Genomic DNA, 21,798 nt, shown 5'->3' on the forward strand with positions numbered 1-21,798 from the left:
AGGCCGGTGGAATCAGCTGATCTAAAAGTGAGCGAGGGCAGGTCAGAGGGAAATAGGGAGGGAGCCAGGTCCCTGTTGGCTACAGGCCTTTGTGAAGCTGTCCTGGCCTGCATTGCGACCCACCTTGCTTAAGCCAGTTTAGTAGAATCCTGTGACGTGCAAACAAAGGTGCCTCAGCCAAGGCCCATTCCTCCCCTCACCAGCTGCAGAGGGGTGGATAAGAGGGCTCTGTGGATCTCCCAGGGCCACAAGAAGTTAGGAGAACACATGGAACCCCCTGGGCTGTGCAACTGAGCTCCCGTCTGGAGAATCCCAGGGACAGGGGAGCCTGGTGGGCTACCGTCTATGGGGTCTCACAGAGTCGGACACGACTGAAGCGACATAGCAGCAGCAGCAGCAGCAGCCACATCATGCGTGGCTGGTGATGATGCCAGTGCCGTGTCTCTGCGGAAGGTGGCCCTGCTAGGCCCTCGCCCACAGGCAGAGGAGGCCACTGGGATCCTTCGCAAGTGGAACCCCCAGGAGCAGCAGAACCACATTATCAGCCTCAGACTCAGAGAGCAACCCAGAACAAATGCTCCTCACAGAGAGGAGAGCCCTGCCATGAAGACCCATGCTGGGTGCCCCACGGACACTGTGAACAGGGCAGAGTCTCAGGGCTTCTGTCGAGGAGGAACTTTCAAAGACCTGCTAAGCCAGCGCCCGTCTCACAGAATTAGAGGCCGGAGACCCAGGGAGGGAAGGACTTGCCCAAGACCACAAGGTGAATAACTTGTCACCTGCCCCTCCCTCGGGATAGTGTCTCCTACAGAGCCAGCTTGGTCTTTCTCTAGGTCACTGAGCCAAGTGTCCAAAGACTCAATTTCCTTCTTCCAAAGAGTTGCCGGTGAGATGCGGACAGAGGTGGGAGGGAGGTTTAAGATGGAGGGGACATATGTATACCTAAGGCTGATTCATGTTGATGTATGGTAGAGGCCATCACAATATTGTAATTATCCTCCAATTAAAATTAAATTTTAAAAAAACCACAAAGGGTTGATGAGCACGGTCAGCCCCCTTCCCCTCTAGCTTTGGGAATCTGTGATGTGAGGCCAGAGCCTGGTCCAGGATTGGCAGCTGGTCTGTCTCTACAGGACATCATGGGACAGTAGAAGGAATACTAGGATTGGTGTCCCAAGCTGTCTTTTACGTGACTCTTCTGTGTAACCCCAAAGGCATTACTTAACCTCTGGTTTCCAGTCACCTTGTTTGTACAGTGGGTGGTACAGTCTGTTGCTCTGGTTTCTCAGGCCATGAGGATTAAGTAGGATGGAGTCTGGGACCAGGCCAGCCACACCAGTGTCAAGGATGGATGGTTACTCTCTCTCCCCCAGCAGAGCCTGGGGCTCAACTGCCTGATGAGGCATTCCTGGTACCATACCCATCTCACAGAAATCACCTAAAGCAAATGCCTTCCCGCAGTGCCTGGCATGGGCCCTATACATCAATATTCAAAACAGCCCTATCTTGTTCTTATGGGATATGGGGACCAGGAACCATCTTAGCTGAGGCTTCTAAATATGGGATCCCATGCTGCCAGGGACCCATAAAACATGGCCCTGGTACCTCCAGCCTATTATCAAGTTTTCAAAGTCTTACAGAAGATACTTCCCTAGGTAAACTCAAGGGCAATTTACTTTGCTTTGAGCTAGACTTCCCTGGTGGCTCAGATGGCAAAGCGTCTGCCTACAATGTGGGAGACCTGGGTTCGATCCCTGGGTTGGGAAGATCCTCTGGAGAAGGAAATGGCAACCCACTCCAGTACTCTTGCCTGGAAAATCCTATGGATGGAAGATCCTGGTAGGCTACAGTCCGTGGGGTCTCAAAGAGTCGGACACGATTGAGCGACTTCACCTCACCCTTAGAATGTTCTTTCAGAGTGTAGTAATAACATCATTATCTCATGTTAGCCAGAAGCTCAGCTTGGTAATACAGATGTTTCTGATTAATGTAAATGTGCACCGTTAACTAACTGTTATATGATACATGAGGTTTGTTTGGTAGGAAGAACTTTTTTCAAAAAATTTACAATCCCCAGCAGTTCCACTTTCAGGTATTTCTACTAAGAAATAACTACGAATACATGCAATGATTTATGAACAGGCTATCTGTTGATATATGGTGTACAAATATTTTTTTAATTCAACAATTGGTTAAAAATTATGGTGTCTTCAAATGATGGGACTATATGCAGTCACTAAAAATCACCTTATAGAAGAATATTTAATAACCCTGATGATTATAATTTGAATATTGTTAAGCAAAGGAGAAAAGCTTACAAAACAGTACATATAGTCTGATTTCAAATTTGTGCATTAAAATGAAAGATTATATAAACCAATGTTAAAAAGTTATGCCATCAAAAGTGACTTTTATTGTACTTTTCAAGTTTTTTACAAAACATATGTATGATTTTTATAATTTGGAAGGAAAGGCAGTAAATGTCCTTTTGAAAATCTCTGCAAAAATTGTCTCTAAAAGGGTCTTGAGAGCTGAGAGTTCAAGGAGACCCCAAGGGCAGGCACTGGGAAGCCTCCTCCCCAACTTGTAACATAACAGCTGGTTTTCAAAGCTTTCATACCACCATTTGTCAACATCGCAAGCTTGAAACACCAAGTGTTAGCGAGGATGTGGATCTGTGATATCCGTTACACATTGCAGTGGAGTGTAAATTGGGCCAACCACTTTGCAAAACCCTTGACTTTTATCTCCCAAAGCTGAACACTCACATGCTTAACACTCGACAGGGAACGCATGTTTGTCGGTAGACATTACGATAGTGATCATAGCAGCACCATGTACAGTAGCAGAACCCCGGAAAGACCCTTGTTCATCAACACACGAATGAGTAACCTGCGGTGTGTTCCCACCATGTGCAGTGGTGTAAAATCAAGGTAACTGGTGCTTCAGTTTGAGAAAACGAAAAAGTTCTGGATTTGGATGGTGGTGATGCTGTACTGCACCATGCATATACTTAACTGCCACTGAATTTGACATTTAAAATAGTTAAAATAGCAAGTTTTACATTATATGTATTACCATAATAAACAAATTCTTATACATAGCTAACTTAATCATGATAGCCCACCAGGCTCCTCTGTCCAGGCAAGAATACTGGAGTGGGTTGCCACTTCCTCTTCCAGGGGATCTTCCTGACCCAGGGATCAAACCCACGTCTCCCACATTGCAGGCGGATTCTTTACCACCGACCCACAGAGGAATCCCCCCCACAAAAAAATTACCATATATAATTAATCATGATGATACCAAGTAGAAAGTTGAAATTGCCAAAAATGACATACAACATGATGTCCTCTTTGTGCTCAGTCGCTCAGTTGTGTCTGACTCTTTGCGACCCCATGGACTGTAGCCCGCCAGGCTCCTCTGTTCATTGGAATTCTCCGGGCAAGAATACTGGGGTGGGTTGCCATGCCCTCCTCCAGGGGATCTTCCCAAACCAGAGATCAAACCCAGGTCTCCCGCATTGCTGGCAGATTCTTTACCAGCTGAGCCACCAGGGAAGTCCTTTATAACATTAAAACAACTAAAATTTAAAATAGGCTTTTTGAGAAAGCAAATAAAACACAGTACAACAAAATAAGCAAAGCAAGAGAATGATGAACACATTTAAAAGTGGGCATTTAATTTCCATGGGGTTTTTTAAGTATCCTTGATATTAATTTCTCAGTTTGATATTAATTTCTCATTTAAATATTTTCTTCTCTGCAATCACCCTCTGTGTTTTTTCAGTCTTTTTACATTCTTGAGGCTTTCAATGGCTGAGTCAAATATCCCTCTTGGTAAATAACACATTGCACTTGAAAACATGTGGGTTGTTATCAAATCTTTTGATATTGATTTCTAATATAATTTTACAGCGCTAAGAGAACAGAGTCTATGATTTCAATACCTATAGACCATGAAATTTTTGCACCTTATTTTATGTCCCTGGATATGTTCCAGTGTCTCCTAGTTTATAATCTATGGGAATTTGAATAGAATTTCGTACCTTGCTGTGGTGTGAAAATTGTGTAAATCTTAATTATGTTGAATTGGTTCATAGTGCTTTTCAGGTCTACTATCCCCTTCCCAGATCAGATCAGTTGCTCAGTCATGTCCGACTCTTTGCGACCCCATGAATCGCAGCACGCCAGGCCTCCCTGTCCATCACCAACTCCCGGAGTTCACTCAGACTCACGTCCATCGAGTCAGTGATGCCATCCAGCCATCTCATCCTCTGTCATCCCCTTCTCCTCCTGCCCCCAATCCCTCCCAGCATCAGAGTCTTTTCCAATGAGTCAACTCTTCGCATGAGGTGGCCAAAGTACTGGAGTTTCAGCTTTAGCATCATTCCTTCCTCCCCTTCTACTTTCTATTAATTCTATTAATTTTTGAGAGCTTGACATTGAAACTCCAACTAAAAATCTTTATCTACTTAAAAAACAATTATAATATATAGTGGAACTATGAAACTTTGTTCTGTATTTTCCAAGTCTCCTGTAAATGTGTTATCATACTTTCATAATTTAAAAAATTTAAAATAACAGAATCACAAACCTGGAAGTCTGGGTGGTTGTTACCTGGATTAGGGAGGGCAGCCTGATACAGGTTATTATTAAGATCCCGACGTTTGCTGGGTGGTGGAGCCACAGGTGCTTTTTACATTAGAAGAAAGAAAATGAAGCTGTGTAGAGGAAGAGAGGATGGGAGGGAGGGAGGAGAGGAGGAGAGAAAAGTGTTGTACACGGGCCAGAGGTAAGGGTATGCCAATTCTGGGCACCTAGGGTCCTTTTAAAAAGCTAAATGAAAAACAGAACTATCATATGACCCAGTAATCCCACTACTGGACACATACCCAGAGAAAATCATAAGTCACAAAGTTACGTGTACCCTAATGTTCACCGGAGCACTATTTAAAATAGTCAGGACATGGAAGCAACCTAAACATCCATCAACAAATGAATGGATCAAGAAGATGTGGTACATATATACAGTACAATATTACTCAGCCATTAAAAGGAACAAAATGGGGTCATTTGTAGTGATATGGATGGACCTAGAGTCTGTCATACAGAGTGAAGTAAGTCAGAAAGAGGAAAAATAAATATTGTCTATTGATGCATATAATGGTACAGATACACCTATTTTCAGGGCAGGAATAGAGATGCAGATGTAGAGAACGGCCTTGTAGATGGGAGCTGGGAGAAGGGGGACAAACTGAGACAATGGCATTGGCATATGTACACGTGCTTGTGCCTGCTAAGCTACTTCAGTTGTGTCTGACTCTTTGCGACCCTGTGGACTGTAGCCCACCAGGTTCCTCTCTCCATGTGATTCTCTAAGCAAGAACACTCCATGTGTAAAACAGATAGCTAGTGGAAAGCTGCTGTATAGCACTGGGAGCTCATTTGGGGTGGGATAAGGAGGAAGTGAGAAGGAGGTCCAAGAGCGAGGGGATATATATATACATACAGTTGATTTATGTTGTTGTACAGTAGAAACTAACACAACATTATAAAGCAATTGTACTCCAACAAAAAACAAAAATGCTAAACAGAGCATATAATGTACTGTTTAGTAATATATAAGTGAAAAGCATTTGTAAAAATTAAATGCATAACTTTGGGGGAAGATGTTCTAGAATAGTGCCTGTGCACATAATAGGTGCTCAATAAACATTTGCTGTTTGTTGGAGAGGGAAAAAGTAAATGGTTGTTTAATACAACATTTAACATAGTGATTGCTCTGGGATGAAGAAGAGGATATGTTTGGGGCTTCCCTGATCCTGGCATTCAGTATCTTAAACTCAGTCATGGATACACAATTGTTCATTATCATTCCTAAAACATACATAAGACTTTATATGCACTTTATGTATGTATGATTTATTTCACAATTTAAAAAGTGAAAAAGGAGAAAGGAACCATAAATTAATTAAATAGAATGCAAAGAAACAAGAGAATTTTTAGTGCTCTCTGAAAACACCAATAAATAATCAAAGCTCTGGAAAAATGGATCAAAAAAGAAATAGAGAAGGCACAGATATTCAGAATGAAAAAGAGGATAAAACTCCAGATACAGTAGAGTTGTTTTTTTTTTTTTTTAACTCTTTAAAGTATACTAGGACCACTTTTGGGCTTCTAAAGAATCCACCTGCCAATGCAGGAGATGCAGGCTCAATCCCTGAAGAAGGAAGACATCCCAGAAAAGGAAATGGCAACCTACTCCAGTATTCTTGCCCAGGAAATCCCATGGACAGAGGAGCCTAGCGGGCTACAGTTCGTGGGGTCATAAAAATGTTGGACATAACTTAGCAACCAAACAACGATTTATCTATGGGCAATAAGTTTTCAGTTCAGTTCAGTTGCTCAGTCATGTCCGACTCTTTGTGACCCCATGAATCGCAGCACGCCAGGCCTCCCTGTCCATCACCAACTCCCAGAGTTCACCCAAACTCGTGTCCATCCAGTCGGTGATGCCATCCAGCCATCTCATCCTCTGTCGTCCCCTTCTCCTCCTGCCCCCAATCCCTCCCAGCATCAGAGTCTTTTCCAATGAGTCAACCCTTCACATGAGGTGGCCAAAGTATTGGAGTTTCAGCTTTAGCATCAGTCCTTCCAAAGAACACCCAGGAATGGTCTCCTTTAGAATGGACTGGTTGGATCTCCTTGCAGTCCAAGGGACTCTCAAGAGTCTTCTCCAACACCACAGTTCAAAAGCAACAATTCTTCGGCACTCAGCTTTCTTCACAGTCCAACTCTCACATCCATACATGACCACAGGAAAAACCATAGCCTTGACTAGACGGACTTTTGTTGGCAAAGTAGTATCTCTGCTTTTCAATATGCTATCTAGGTTGGTCATAACTTTGCTTCCAAGGAGTAAGTGTCTTTTAATGTCATGGCTGCAGTCACCATCTGCAGTGATTTTGAAGCCCCCAAAAATAAAGTCTAACACTGTGTCCACTGTTTCCCCATCTATTTCCCATGAAGTGATGGGACCAGATGCCATGATCTTCATTTTCTGAATGTTGAGCTGTAAGCCAACTTTTTCACTCTCCTCTTTCACTTTCATCAAGAGGCTTTTTAGTTCCTCTTCACTTTCTGCCATAAGGGTGGTGTCATCTGCATATCTGAGGTTATTGACATTTCTCCCGGCAATCTTGATTCCAGCTTGTGCTTCCTCCAGCCCAGCGTTTCTCATGATGTACTCTGCATAGAAGTTAAATAAACAGGGTGACAATATACAGCCTTGACGTACTCCTTTTCCTATTTGGAACCAGTCTGTTGTTCCATGTCCAGTTCTAACTGTTGCTTCCTGACCTGCATACAGGTTTCTCAAGAAGCAGGTCAGGTGGTCTGGTATTCCCATCTCTTGAAGAATTTTCCACAGTTTATTGTGATCCACACAGTCAAAGGCTTTGGCATAGTCAATAAAGCAGAAATAGATGTTTTTCTGGAACTCTCTTGCTTTTTCCATGATCCAGCAGATGTTGGCAATTTGATCTCTGATTCCTCTGCCTTTTCTAAAACCAGCTTGAACATCAATAAGTTTGAAAAAAGACTAAGCCATGCTCTAGAAAAGTGTGTAACAAGATATCAAAATGGGACTTTCTCCATCTCACCTTCAGCTGAGGGTCCTGGGACCAAGAACTAGATGCAGTTGCAAAATGCTTTCCCATTTCTAAACGAGATGCCAAACCACCTCACCTCTGTAGGCTGAGCAAAGGTTCTGTGAAACCAGTTCTGCCAGTACTGGTCTTCAGCAGGTAGAGCTGTTTGTTGTTGTCGTTCAGTTACTCAGTCACTCAGTCGCGTCCCTTCTTTGCAACCCCAGGGACTGCAGCACGCCAGGCTTCCTTGTCATTCACCGTCTCCTGGAGCTTGCTCAAACTCGTGTCCATTGAGTCAGTAATGCGAGCCGCTAAAAGGGTACAAATTGGAAAGGCCTGGCAGAAAGGAGGGTGTCTTTGGTGATGGGCGGGTAGGAGCTTCCTCTTAACCTCAAACCAAGTGAGCTTGACCAGGACCACTCAGAGGGCTTGAAGGGCCCCCAGGACGAGCAGTCATAAAGGCTTCTGTGTACCTGAAAATCCTAAAGCCAGCCATGGTGAGCTAGCATCAGAGGGAGTGTGAGGAGCAAGGACTGACTTGGGGAGCTGCACTCAGTGGGCAAGGAAGCAAAGGGTCAGAGGGGAGGACATGAAGGGAATGGAGTCTGTCCTCTGGGGGACAGGCTCAAACAAATAGGGTCTGGCAGAGAAAACCAGAGAGCCAGCTGGAGTCAAGATGTCACCATGCCATGGGCATCGCACCTGGAGGCCCAGTGGAGTAGATGGGGCTCCGAGACAATCCAAATAAAGAGCCTGCTTTAGACATCAGCAAGCCTAGGAAGTGCCAACCCCTCATAAGAGTACCTGTATGAGGTTCTTACAACAGTGCCCTTTCCCCCGTGGCCCCCTGCCCAGGCAGTCCCACAGATTGAATGTGGTAACCTATCCATCCGCCTATTTATATGTCTATCATCTATCTATCCTGGCCAAGGGACGCTTATCCCAGAAATGCAAGGAAGGTTCAACTTCAGGAAAATGTTTAACGTAATTCACCATATTACTGGAAAGAGAGAAGAAAAACTATATGAAAAAAAGTTTGCTAAAATTCAAACCTGTAAAGCAACTATACACAAATAAAAATTAAATGAAAAACAAAAAAGAAGAAGAAAAGCTCTTAGGAGGCCACGTGAATCAGCTCCAGAACAACACTGGAAGGGTGCCTTCCTTATAACAATTCGCTGAGCTGTACGTTTATATATTTTTTTGAATATTTTGAAGTGAAAAAGATAAATAAATTGCACCGGATAAATGGCTAATTTTGGACTGGAATGGGAAACGTATAAGATGAGCCTAGAGCATCTTTAATGTCAGAAAGTAAAGAAAAAAATTCAAACTTACTTATACTTTAATTCAAAGCTTCATGTTAAAAACAAACTCCTAGAGCATTAGGGCCAGTGAGATCTTCCCTAACTTCCCAAAAGGGTATCCTTGGAAAACACGCAGCAAATCTCTCAGTGGTGAAACATCAGATGTATTTTCTTTACAATGACAAATCATGTTATCTGGTGCTAAATCTAACTAAAATAAATGCTCAAGACCTATAAGGAGAAAAAGGAATGTAAAACTGTATTGAAGGAAAGAAATAAACAATAGAAATGACACTTGCGTGTGAAGTCGTTTCAGTCGTGTCCGACTCTTTGCAACGCTACGGACTGTAGCCCACCAGGCTCCTCTGTCCCTGGGATTCTCCAGGCAAGAACACTGGAGTGGGCTGCCATGTCCTTCTCCAACAGAAAAGATAGAGCACATCTATGGATGGAGGGACTCTACATCTTAAAAATAGTGCATTTCCCCACTTCTGTCTATAAATTCAATGCCATTCCCACTAAACTCTCAAAGGGTTTTATCACAGAACTTGATAAGATTACCTTAAAGTTAATATGGAAGGAAAGAGGGCCAAGAAAATTTTGAAAGAACAAAATTGAGAGACTTACCTTGCCAGATATAAGGAATTATTATAAAGCTATTATAATTTAAAGTGGTGGTATTGCTCCAGGAATAAATAAATAAACCATGGAATAGAAGATAAAGCCCAGAAATAAACCCATAAACGTAGCTTATATGTAACAGAATTACAAATCAGAGTAATGAATTATTCTATAAATAATAGATGATTAGATGAATTATTCTATTAATGGTACTGGAAAAATTGTCCATTTGGAAAAAAAGTAAAATTAGGCCTTTTCCTCACATTGTACACACACACACACACACACACACGTGACAGGAACACACAATCCAAGGAGATTAAAGATCGAAATGTGAAAAAAAAATCTTTTTTTAATTTTCAGAAAAAAAGGAAAAATATAGAAGGATATTTTATACCATCAGCATAAGATTTTTAATCAAATTTTTATCAAGATATATTAACTACAACTATAAAGGAAAGTTTTGTAATGTTGAAATACATTGAAATTTAAAACTTGTGTCTGACAAAAACTTTTGTAAATGATATTTGAAAGATAAGTTGCAGACTGAGAAAAGATTTTTTTTAATTTTATTGAAGTACAGTTGATTTATAATGTATTCATTTCTACTGTACAACAAATGGACTCAGTTATACATACATATATTCTTTCTTATTCTTTTCCATTATGATTTATCACAGAATATTGAATATAGTTCCTTGTGCTATATAGTTCAGCTCGATTCAGTCGCTCAGTTGTGTCCGACTCTTTGCGACCCCATGAACCGCAGCACGCCAGGCCTCCCTGTCCATCACCAACTCCTGGAGTCCACCCAAACTCATGTCCATCCAGTCGGTGATGCCATCCAGACATCTCACTGGACATTGTTATTTACCCACCCAATATACACTAGTTTGCAGCTGCTAATCTAAACTCCCTATCCTTCCCTCCCCTCCCCACTCCCCCCTCTTAGCAACCACAAGTCTGTTCTCTGTCTGTGAGTCTATGTCTGTTTCATAGATAAGTTTGTGTCATATTTTAGATTCCACACATAAGTGATACCATATGGCATTTGTCTTTCTCTTTCTGACTTACTTTGCTTAGTATGATAATCTCTAGGTCCATCCATGTTGCTGCAAATGACATTGTTCATTCTTTTTGATGGCTGAGTAATATTCCATTGTGTATATATCACATCTTCTTCATTCATTCATCTGTCAATGGCTATTTAGGCTGTTTCCATATTCCAGCTATTGTGAATAGTGCTGCTATGAATACAGAGGTGCCTATATCTTATCAAATTATACTTTTGTCTGGGTATATGCCCAGGAGGGTGACTGCTGGATCATATGGTAGCTCTATTTTTGGTTTTTTGAGGAACCTCCATGCTGTTCTCCATGGTGGCTGTATCAATTAACATTCCCACCAACAGTGTAGAAGGGCTCACTTTGTTCCATACCCTCTCCAACATTCCTTATTTGCAGACTTTTTGATGATAGCCATTCTCACCAGTGTGCAGTGCTACTTTGTTGTAGTTTTGATTTGCATTTCTTTAACAATTAGCAATGTTGAGCATCTTTTCATGTGCCTATTAATCATCTGTATGTCATCTTTGAGAAATGTCTGTTTAGGCCTTCTGTCCATTTTTTGATTAGGTAGTTTGTTATTAAGTTGTACAAACTGTTTATATATTTTGGAAATTAAGCCCTTGTTGATCACATCATTTGCAAATAATGTCTCCCAGTCCATAGGTTGTCTTTCATTTTGCTTATGGTTTCTTTTATTGTACAAAAGCTTATAAGTTTGATTAGGTCCCATTTGTTTATTTTTGCTTTTAGAGAAAAGATATTTGCCCACCAAAAGATTAGTATCCAGAAAATATAAAGAATTCCAACAAATCAGTAAGCAAAAAACAACGTAACAGAAGTGGGCCAAACATATGAACAGATAATTCACAGAAGAAACAGGGAGGTGAATAATCATATAAAAATATGCCTAACCTCACCAGGATTCACGAGAGCAAATTGCAACAACAGAGAGATTTTATTTCATACTGATTAGATTAGCCAAATCATGCAAGTCTGATAACAGAGTTATAAGCAATGTGGGAAAGGAACTCCTATACTTGTTAATGGGAGAGTGTGTTGGGACAGTCACTTTGTGGAGGAATGTGAGACTATCTAGGGCTTCCCTGGTGGCTCAGAGGTTAAAGCGTCTGCCTCCAATGCGGTTCGATCCCTGGGTTGGGAAGATCCCCTGGAGAAGGAAATGGTAACCCACTCCAGTATTCTTGCCTGGAGAATCCCATGGACAGAGAAGCCTGGTAGGCTACAGTCCATGGGGTCGCAAAGAGGCGGACAAGACTGAGCGACTTAACTATAGTAGATCTTAAGATCATCAAGCCTCACAACACAGCAAAACCAAATCTGAGTAACCACTCTGAAGAGAATTTCAGACGCACAGAGAGACAGGTGTGAAAATGTTCACTGCAGACCTATTTGTAATAATGAGAAAGCAGAAATAACCATTAGGAAAATGGAAATCTAAAAATGTGGTTTATTCACTCAATGAAATATCATACAACAGTTAAAATGAAACTAGATGTATGTATATTACCTCTCACATTTGCTCCTTTCACTTTATAGATTCCACCTCTTTGATGTCTGTAAGATCTATTTCCTCGCTTCCACCACTCTGACAATCCCCTGCCTCTGTTTTTGCTTAGATGATGCAACAGACACCTAACTGACCCCCACTCCCCACTGGCCCGGGGCAGCCATCCAGCAGCCAAGAGCATCTTTCTTAGGTGCCCATCTGACATTGTCATTCACCTGCTTTAAAACCTTCCAATGACTGTGGCCTAGATGACAAGTGCAGATGCCATACCAGAGCTTACAAAAACCTCAACTTCCATCTCATCCACCCTTCTAATTCAGCCTCACAGGACTGTTTGTGGTTCACCAGACAGGCCAGCTGTTCTGCCACCTTGCCTGGATCACATGACATGCTCCGTCCACCAGAAGGGAGGTTTCCTTTAACTCAACACCTTCCTACCTGCACTGATCCACTTGGCAAAGTGGATCAGCCTGCAAGCATCCATCTTCAAAATTCAGCTCAAGTATCTATGTGAAGAATTTGTCCACATATGCCCACAGACCCCTCTCCCCACTTTTTGTTTCCCCAGTGATCCCCTCAGCCACACTTGAAGGCATAAGACTGAACTCTCTTCACTGGGAACCAAGGCAAGTCATTTCCCACTCTGAGTCATCCATCATTCCTTCTAGCCTCTCTGTAGGCCAGTGCCTGCTAGAGAGCAGGGTGAGAGGCCAGTTCTCACCTGGATGCCGGGGTTCCTCCCCAGTCTTGTCAAACGACATCACTTTTCACTTTCCCTGGCTGTTTCCCTGTTTCCTTCTTTCTCATCCCTGCATCAAGTTCATAGTCTGGAACCAACCCTGAAGACCCAAAAGCTGAGCCCAAAGATCCAGGTGCTCATCACAGGAGAGCTTCAGTAGGGGCGAACCCCTGAGCCCCACCCCAGGAGGATCCCTGTGAGCACATGCTCAAAGCTAAACTCCATGTCCTCCTCCACTTCCCACAAACATGGCCCAGAGAATTGGCTGAGGAGGAGGAGGAGGAGGAGGAGAAGGAGCCTGGCTCAGAAGAAAGGAGGACAGCCGGCAGAGTAAAGTTGGACACGGCCAAGCTGGAAGGAACAGTGTCACATCCTAGGGCATGTTCTCCTAGACATCTGCCTGAAAGCACAGGCTCCAGCTGATGGACAAGGAATCAGAAGTATGTAATATTGTCACCCCAGTCCTGCCCAAGCGGTGTTAGACTGCAGCCTTGTACAGTAAGACCTTTAAATTTTTATTTACTTATTTTTGGTTGTGTTGGGTCTTTGTTGCCGTGCATGGGCTTTCTCTAGTTAGTGAACAAGCGGGGGCTACTTTTCGTGGTGGTGCATGGGCTTCTCATTGCAGGGGCTTCTGCTGCTGCCGAGCACAGGCTCTAGAGCACAAGCTCGGTAGTCGTGGTGCATGGGGATCAGTTGCCTGGCAGCAGGTGGAATCTTCATGGACCAGGGATCAAACCCGTGTCCCCTGCATTGGTGGGCAGATTTTAAACCACTGGACCACCAGGGAAGTACAGTAAAAACCTTTTTTAAAATCCTGTTGATGACACCTTCTGTCTATAGAAGGTTGGTCCTATTAAGTAGAAGTCTTTTTGCCTGGCAAGTACCCTGACAGGTTTGATGCATACACTCACAGGCTGGAGCAACTAAGTGCTAGAACTGCTCTGCAAAATAGAAGGAAATGAATTTGGACATCTAGGGAATGGAAGGGAGAAGGCAATGGCAACCCACTCCAGTACTCTTGCCTGGAAAATCCCATGGATAGAGGAGCCTGGTGGGCCGCAGTCCATGGGGTCGCAAAGAGTCAGACACAACTGAGCGACTTCACTTTCACTTTTCACTTTTATGCATTGGAGAAGGAAATGACAACCTACTCCAGTGTTCTTGCCTGGAGAATCCCAAGGACGGGGGATCCTGGTGGGCTGCCGTCTATGGGGTCACATAGAGTCGGACACGACTGAAGCGACTTAGCAGCAGCAGCAATGGGGAATGGAGGGGAGGAGTGTCAGAAAAGGAGAGGAAGAAAACAGTAAGTGGGGGAGGTTGGGCAGTTGGGGTGAGAAGGTGAATCAGCATTTTAAAATAAGAAAGATCAGGGTGAAAAGATTCTAAACCCCCTGCTGTGGGATGCTCTGTGGGACCCCTCTCTGGAGGTGGGAGAGATCTGGAGGTGTCACGTTCAAAGATCTTGGTGCAGGGATGGAGTGATGGATCATGTGGGGTGAAAGAGAGGGGTCTTGGATCTGTACCTTGAGAGCCTGGAGTCTGTTGGGGATCTGTAGAATTCTTCAGAGAGGTGGAAGGGGCTTCAGAATCAGATTTCAAGACAGTCTCATCTCAATCCTAAGTGCCTTCAGCTGACATCTGGATCACTCATTAATTGCACAGCATCTAATAAATTTAGAAAACACTATTCACCTTTCCTAAGTCCATCAGAGCCCTCTAACCCATCATTTCCTCAAGAATAAATGGATATAAATAAGAAAGATTTCCTTGATGGTACAGTGGATAAGAATCCACCTGCCAGTGCAGGGTACACAGGATCAACCCCTGGTCTAGGAAGATTCCACGTGCTGTGGAGCAGCTGAGGCCGTGTGCCTAGAGCCTGTGCTCTGCCACAAGCGAAGCCACCAAAATGAGAAGCCCACACACCACAGCAAAGAATAGGCCCTCCTTGCCACAACTAGACAAAGCCCATGTGCAGCCACCAAAGCCCAGTGCAGCCATAAATAAATAAATAGATTTTTGAAAAATAAAGAAAAATAAAAGAATAAATGGATGTGTGCACATCTACCACGCCTGGTGTTTAACCCCCCTTCCTTGCACTTAGCCACAGATCACAGTCATTCAGAGCTGTGGAGGCAGGAGAAATAAGCCCGGTGAAAGCCTGTTTAAAGACTGAGTATTAGAGACCCAGAGAGGAAGAGCAACTTTCTCAAGACCACACAGCTAATGGAGGAAGAGCTAGGGCTTAATTTTTTCTGCCCCCAGGTTTGAGCTCCCCACTCCCCTCCCTGAGGACTGCAGCTGCTGTGGGTTAGGATGGAGCCAATTTGGGTCTGAGAGCAATTCATTAGAACGTGTCCTGAGAGTCAGAGGGGGAGACAAGGAGGCCTTGTTTTCTAAGGGATTCTTCCCAGGGCTCCAAGCTCCAAGCAAACACATTCCTGAATCTTTGCCACCACATTTAAAACCAGAGGAGAAAAGTTATAAATGGGCTTTTTCTCTCTGTAGATAAGAGAACCACAGGATATCAGGTCTGTGAGAGACAGGCTAGCGAGATGTCTCCCTGCCCAGACTCCCTTCAGCCTATGAATCTGAATTCTCTCCGTGCACCTTTAGAGTTCCATAGGCAGAGAGGTGTGTGTTTAGTAGCTTCTTCAACGAACACTGTAAATATTCTTTTAATTTTTACTTCTTTTATCACAGAAATACTATATATATTGAATAAGGTACATTGAATATTTTTCAAAATTCTGATTTACTTATCTTGGCAAATTTCTTGGGACCTGGATACACTGGAGGGAGGGTTATTGTACTATTCTTTTTATTTTTATGCATGTTTTCAAAATTTTGTAATAAAAAGTTAAAACTGCATGTGTATATTTTTTAAATCTGCTTCTTAAATGTCAGAAGAAAGAACTTCCATTGTAAATATTTTGCATGTTGGTTTAAAAAAAAACACACACCAATTTGCTATCAACAAACTCCAGTCTGTTGACCCGTGCTTATATCGAAGTTCTCATTTTTAAATTACAATCAAAGGAATTCCCGGGCAGTCCAGCAGTTAGGACTCTGCGCTCTCACTGCTGAGGGCCCGGGTTCCATCCCTGGGCGGGGAACTAAGATCCCACAAACCATGCAGCACAGCCAAATAAATAAAGGTACAATTAAAAGTGTTTCCTTTAAAGTGGCAATTTGGGGCACTATATAACCTATACCGTAAGGTGAGGCAGCAACTAAGTCTCATTTCTCCTGTCACAATCATTTGACACTTGTGGGCAATCACACATGAAACATCGGCAGTGTGTGGATGGAGTCCATGTTGATCACTCACACTGCTGGGCTCTGTGTCTCCCAACAGAAGCAGGTACCCCCACAGCACCACATCTATCCTGCTAACCTGTACCTGCCACACGCTCTTAGAATTCTTTATCGCTTATCTGCTCCCCAGCTACCTGCTGAGCTACATGAAGGCATGGATGAGGCTGGCCCCACTGTGGGTCCTGGGCTGGGACCCTGCCCCACACAGAGTGGGGACTCAATAAATAAATGTTAGATGATATAAAAGTCAAGCTGTGTAGGATTCTGGGCTTGGACTAGAGAATTGGGAGAAAAACAAGAGGGAAGTGACCTGGGACATGGAGCAAGATCGGGGCTCCTCATTTCACCTGATTATCTGTGGGGCCTCTGTCTTTCCATCAGCAAAATGGGAAAAAAATGATCTTTACTTTGCAGAGTCATGGTGAGGAAGAAAGATGATGGCTATGCGGTACCTAACACACAGTAGGTGCTACAGAAAAGGCTGCTGGACCTACAGTGATGATCCTGGGATGAAGAGGACATCTGATGCGGAGCTTGGGACAGTGGTGAGTGCTTTAAGCACAGTCAATGAAGGGTTACCTGCATGCTCAGTCACTTCAGTCATGTCTGACTCTTTACAACCCATGGACTGTAGCCTGCCAGGCTCCTCTGTCCGAGGGATTCTCCAGGCAAGAATACTGGAGTGGGGTGCCATGCCCTTCTCCAGGGGATCTTCCCAACCCAAGGATCGAACCCTTGTCTCCTGTGTCTCTTGCACTGCAGCCAGATTCTTTACCCACTGAGCTACCTGGGAAGCCCTACTGAAGAGTTTCCAGGCTGTAGTTAGCCAAAAACTCAAGACCTTTGAATAAAAGTCAGGGAGGAGAGAGAGAGTTCGCAGGTATTTATTGTTTTATATGCCACGACTTTGACTAATCCTCACATCAACCTGTGCAGTGTGTGGTCTGTGCCCAAGTCTGCGGGAGGGGAAGAGGAAGCATGAACACAGGGAGGTGCAGCCTCCCAGGGCCAAGGCTGGAATCCCTGGCATTTGGAGCAGGAAGTGCTTCTGGGCTCCTAGTACTCTCCCTATTCTTTTTAAATCAAATCAAGTCCTGGAAGCAGCTCAAGGTTCACCCACTTTGGGGCCCAGTCCCTGTACCTTTGTTTAACAACAAACACGGATTCATTCCAGGCTGGCCTAGTTTAAGTTGACCTGGGCAGGGCTTTGCCTGAGAAGTAGAGAGAGCCTCCCAGGCAACAGTCCAGTCCCCAGTCAGAGGACATGACCTACTGTCTTCTCCCATCTTTGGAACCCTGCTCGCCCTGGGTTCACCTCTGAGTACCTGATCCTGGGAAACCTCTTACCCCTTGAAACATGGAGTACAGAGCTTCCAGGGGCTCCAGCGACAGAGGGGGGCCTTGCAGACACACCTTGAGTCAGGGGATAGGACAAACCTGGGTGGACATCTGGTCCTCTACTCCCCGGCATTGTGACACCTGGTTGAGTGACTTCAGCCCACTGTGCCTCAGGTACCTGCAAAATGGGTACAGTGTTGCCTGCCTCAAAGGTTGCTGTCAGTCTTTAAGATGACAGTGTGTAGAACACGCCTGGTGCATAGTAGGGACTCAATAAACGTCCATTTCCTGGACGTTTTTTGTCATCCTGGAATAGCCCACGCTTCCATCATGGTGGCCTTTGCCATTTCTGTGCAACACCAATATGAGTCTCACTTTTTTCTATATTGATTCACTTTTTAAATATTTTTATTTATTTGGCCGCCCTGGGTCTTGGTAGCAGCATGTAAGGTCTTTGGTCTCTGTTGCAATATGCGGGATCTTAAGTTGCTGCACACAAACTCAGTTGCAGCATATGGGATCTAGTTCCCCGACCAGGGATCTAACCTGGGTCCCCAGCATTGGGAGCGCAGAGTCTCAGCCACTGGACCACCAGGGAAGTCCAATGCATTGATTCACTTTGAAAACTCAGTCTCACCTCTGCAAATAGAAAACCGGCAGCACTTGGAAAGCACTCCTTCCTTTGTTTAGTCAATATTTGTTGAGGGCCAGTCATGTACCAGGTACTGTTCTGGATGCTCAGGGTGTCACAGTGAACCAACCACTCCTCACCCTGATAGAGTGTGCATTCCAGTGGAGAAGACAGAAAATAAACAGAGATAGAGGGTAACAACTGGTAGTATTGCCCCATCAAGAAAAAGAAACCAAGGCACAGGGCTAGACTAGAGAGAGATGAGGGAGAGGGAAGGGGGAATCCCATTTCATTTAATAGGGCTGGCAGACATAGATTCACCTCGAGGCTAATAAAGCTCAAGCTTCAGGCTCTTGGTGTGCTCAGGCCCCCTCTTGTTCCCAATTCCAGAACTTCCCTACCAAACTTTGTATCCACAGTACTAAATTCTTTTTTCTAAAGAGCATTCTCAAAAATTAGGTAAGCTTCAGGCCCCACAACGTCTGGTCTGCCCCTGGTGATCAGGACAGGCCTCTCTGAGAAGGTGACATCTGAGGAGAGACCACGATAAATAGAAAGTTGCCATTAACATGAGCACAACAAAATCATTGGCCCTGTGGGAGCCAGTGATTCTAAAAAGGCTCCTAGTTTATCTGCTCCGCTGAGTTGAAAGGCTGCATTTGAAATTCCATCTCAGGCCAGGTCTCCAAAACAAGTTGAGCCTAAAAGTTTCCATGTCTGCCCAGATGCCACCCAGGCTACTGGCCTACACCAGGCGAGAGAAGCAGGGCAGAGTGGGTGGGAGAGTCTGGGAGAACGGGAGGCATTGACCGGCAGGCTTTCAGTCTCCGGGAATGACAGGGAATTGAGGCCAGTAGGAGGAGAAAGGAACCCAGACAGACAATATCAAGTGCTGATAAAACTATGGAGCAACTGAACCCTCGGATGCTCCTGGTGGGAATGAAGAGTGGTCCAGCTACTCTGGAAAGCAGTGTAGCAGTTTCTTACAAAGTTAAACACCTACAGTTGACCTCTGAACAACTTGGGTTTAAACTACGTGCAGGGGTTCACTTATATGTGGATTTTTTCAATAGTAAATAGTAAGTACTACACGATCCATGATTTGTTGAATCCCTAAATGCAGAGGAACCTTGAGGTGTTGACGCCCCAACCTCAACATTGTTCAAGAGTCAACTGTATACTTAGCATAATGACTCAGCAATACCCTCCTTGGTATTCATCCTAAAGAAATGAAAACTTCAGCTCACACAAAAACCTGTACACTTACGTCATACGAGCTTCATTCAGAATAGCCCAAAAGTCGAGAAAAGCCCAAAACAGCCCAAATGTCCTACAGGTAAAGGGATGTACCAATTGTAGTGAATTCATGCGATGGAATAGTCCTCAGCATCACAAAGGCACAGGCCACTGACACATCCAGCGACGTGCATGAACCTAACAGGCGTGCTGCCTTCTGGAAGAAACTAGACGTGAAGGAGTCTATCTGTAGGATTCCATTATATGCCATTCTAGACATAGGAACATAAAGCAGGGGAGATTAAAAGGAATCTTGTGATATATGCATTTGTCAAAATCACTGAACTGTGTGCTTAGAATGGGCACATTTTGTCATACATAAGTTACAGCATAACTCAGATATAGCTTAGTAAAACTGATTTAAAAAAAAAAAATCATGTCCCAGGCTGGTAAAGAATCCACCTGCAATGTGGGAAACCTGGGTTTGATCCCTGGGTTGGGAAGTTCTCCTGGAGAAGGGAAAGGCTACCCACTCCAGTATTCTGGCCTGGAGAATTCCACGGACTGTATAGTCAATGGGGTTGCAAAGAGTCGGACACGACTGAGCGACTTAAAAAAAATCACATTTCTACTCGTTGTCCACTGGAAAAACCTTCCTTGAGGTCAACCATCCACTCCTTTCATTTTGCACGTCAGGAGACAGAGGCCCGGAGAGGAGGGTGACTCGTCTACGTCACTTTCTAAGCGTCACATTGTGAGTCAGGACTATTGACAATGCACGAGGGAATGGGTAACTGAGGCTGATAGGGTGCTTTCTCAGCCTCTGACCTAGTGCTCACTACGCTTTGTGAGGCAGCAGCTGTGCCATTATGCCCAGGTTACAGAGGAGCACACTGAGCCCAGAAGGGTTGGAAGACTCGCCTGAGGTCACACAGCCAGCTTTACCATGACTTGGTTATCAGGGCAGCTGCCAGCGCAAACTCAGGTCCTCAGCACAGATCTACCCTCTTCCCCACACATCCGCCTCCTCGCATTGGGGGTGTGAGCTGGAGACCCTTCACTGCCCAGGGGTCGGCAGAGGAGAGAAAAGAGAGCGTGGAGCACTTATGAGCTTTCCGTGGGGAGGCTGTGGGCTGTGCAACAGGAGCCACTTCTGTTCCCGGTGGGGCACACCCAGTGGGGCCATGGAGTAGGTGGGGAGACAGCCCTGGCTGTGCTCAGAATAATCCAGTTTCCCCTGGATACTTTTTCCAGTGTGGTCTGCCAGGAGAGATTTTGATCGCAGAGAGCAACACGATGCTCTGGAGAAAGAGATTAGTGGGTTCCGGGGTGTTTGTGTCTCCAAGAAAGGCATTTCGTTTGGGAACCGACTCCAAGTTACAGATGAAACTGTGCTAGGCCCCACTGGAGCTGACATAAGGGACGAGAAGTCCCCTTAGGCAAGGAGGCCAAGCACAACGGGCTGGGGCCTTCCCGAGAGATCCATGGAGGGAGCTCTGGGGTCCCCGGTAAGCCTCGCTCCAGCGCCTCCTAAGGAGGAAGGGCTCCATCACAGCGGACCCCTGGGTTTGCTGAGAACATAGATGGCCTTCACCCTGCAGAGCTAGCTTGAACCAGGAGGAACCTAGCTTGTTTTCTCCAGAGTGGGAGGGTCAAGACCCAGAGGGTGGGGAAGGGCTGGTCTCAAGAGACAGAGGGGGAAGAATAGCCAATTAGCCTGGAAGCTGGCAGAACTTTTTAAAAACTGAAATGTGTAACATAAAACATTACTGAGGCTACCATCATATAGGGCACAATGAGACACTTCCTGGTGATCCAAGAACCTTCAGTAAGGTTTCTACTGCTTGAGTGACTTTAGAGTGAAAGATATAGGAGAATGACCCAAGCTCTGTGTTGGGGTAACTCCAGACAGAGAGAGGGCACAGCTGCAGGAAAATTAGATCCCATGGAGGCAGGTGCTGGAGGCAGAGTGGATGGTGACAATTTGTAGGAATTTGCATCTTAGAGGGCTTTGGGTTCCCCAGGGGCTGGAATGAGGTTTCAGTCTGTCTCATTCAGATCTCCAGGAGCTGGGGACTCTGGGTGCCATCTGAGTTACATGCACTCCTGCCAGCCACACAGGGCGGTGGGGGCGGGAGGAGACAGGAAAATGGAGGTGGCTTGCCTCGTGCCCCTCAAGAGACCCAGCGGAATTCAGCAGATAAGACAAAGTACACAGCCAGGGTATGGGAGTAGAAGAGGGCGCACACGGTGAGCAGAGAACGGTCGGGGGAGACAGGGTGGGGTGGGGAAGAGCCAGGGAGGCAGACTGACGCTTTTCTGGCCGAGACACGGTAACATAAGGAAGCCTTCTGGA

At 44.8% G+C, this 21,798-nt stretch overlaps 1 long non-coding RNA gene across 8 annotated transcripts in view; it reads right to left on the reverse strand.

Moving 5' to 3' along the window:
- The window catches only part of LOC112587915, a 236,414-nt gene that overhangs the window by 204,408 nt on the left and 10,208 nt on the right, over positions 1–21,798 (reverse strand). The window lies entirely within an intron of this gene.

This window comes from Bubalus bubalis, chromosome 11 (assembly GCF_019923935.1).
Source record: "Bubalus bubalis isolate 160015118507 breed Murrah chromosome 11, NDDB_SH_1, whole genome shotgun sequence".
In the NCBI taxonomy this organism is placed as follows: Eukaryota; Metazoa; Chordata; class Mammalia; order Artiodactyla; family Bovidae; genus Bubalus; species Bubalus bubalis.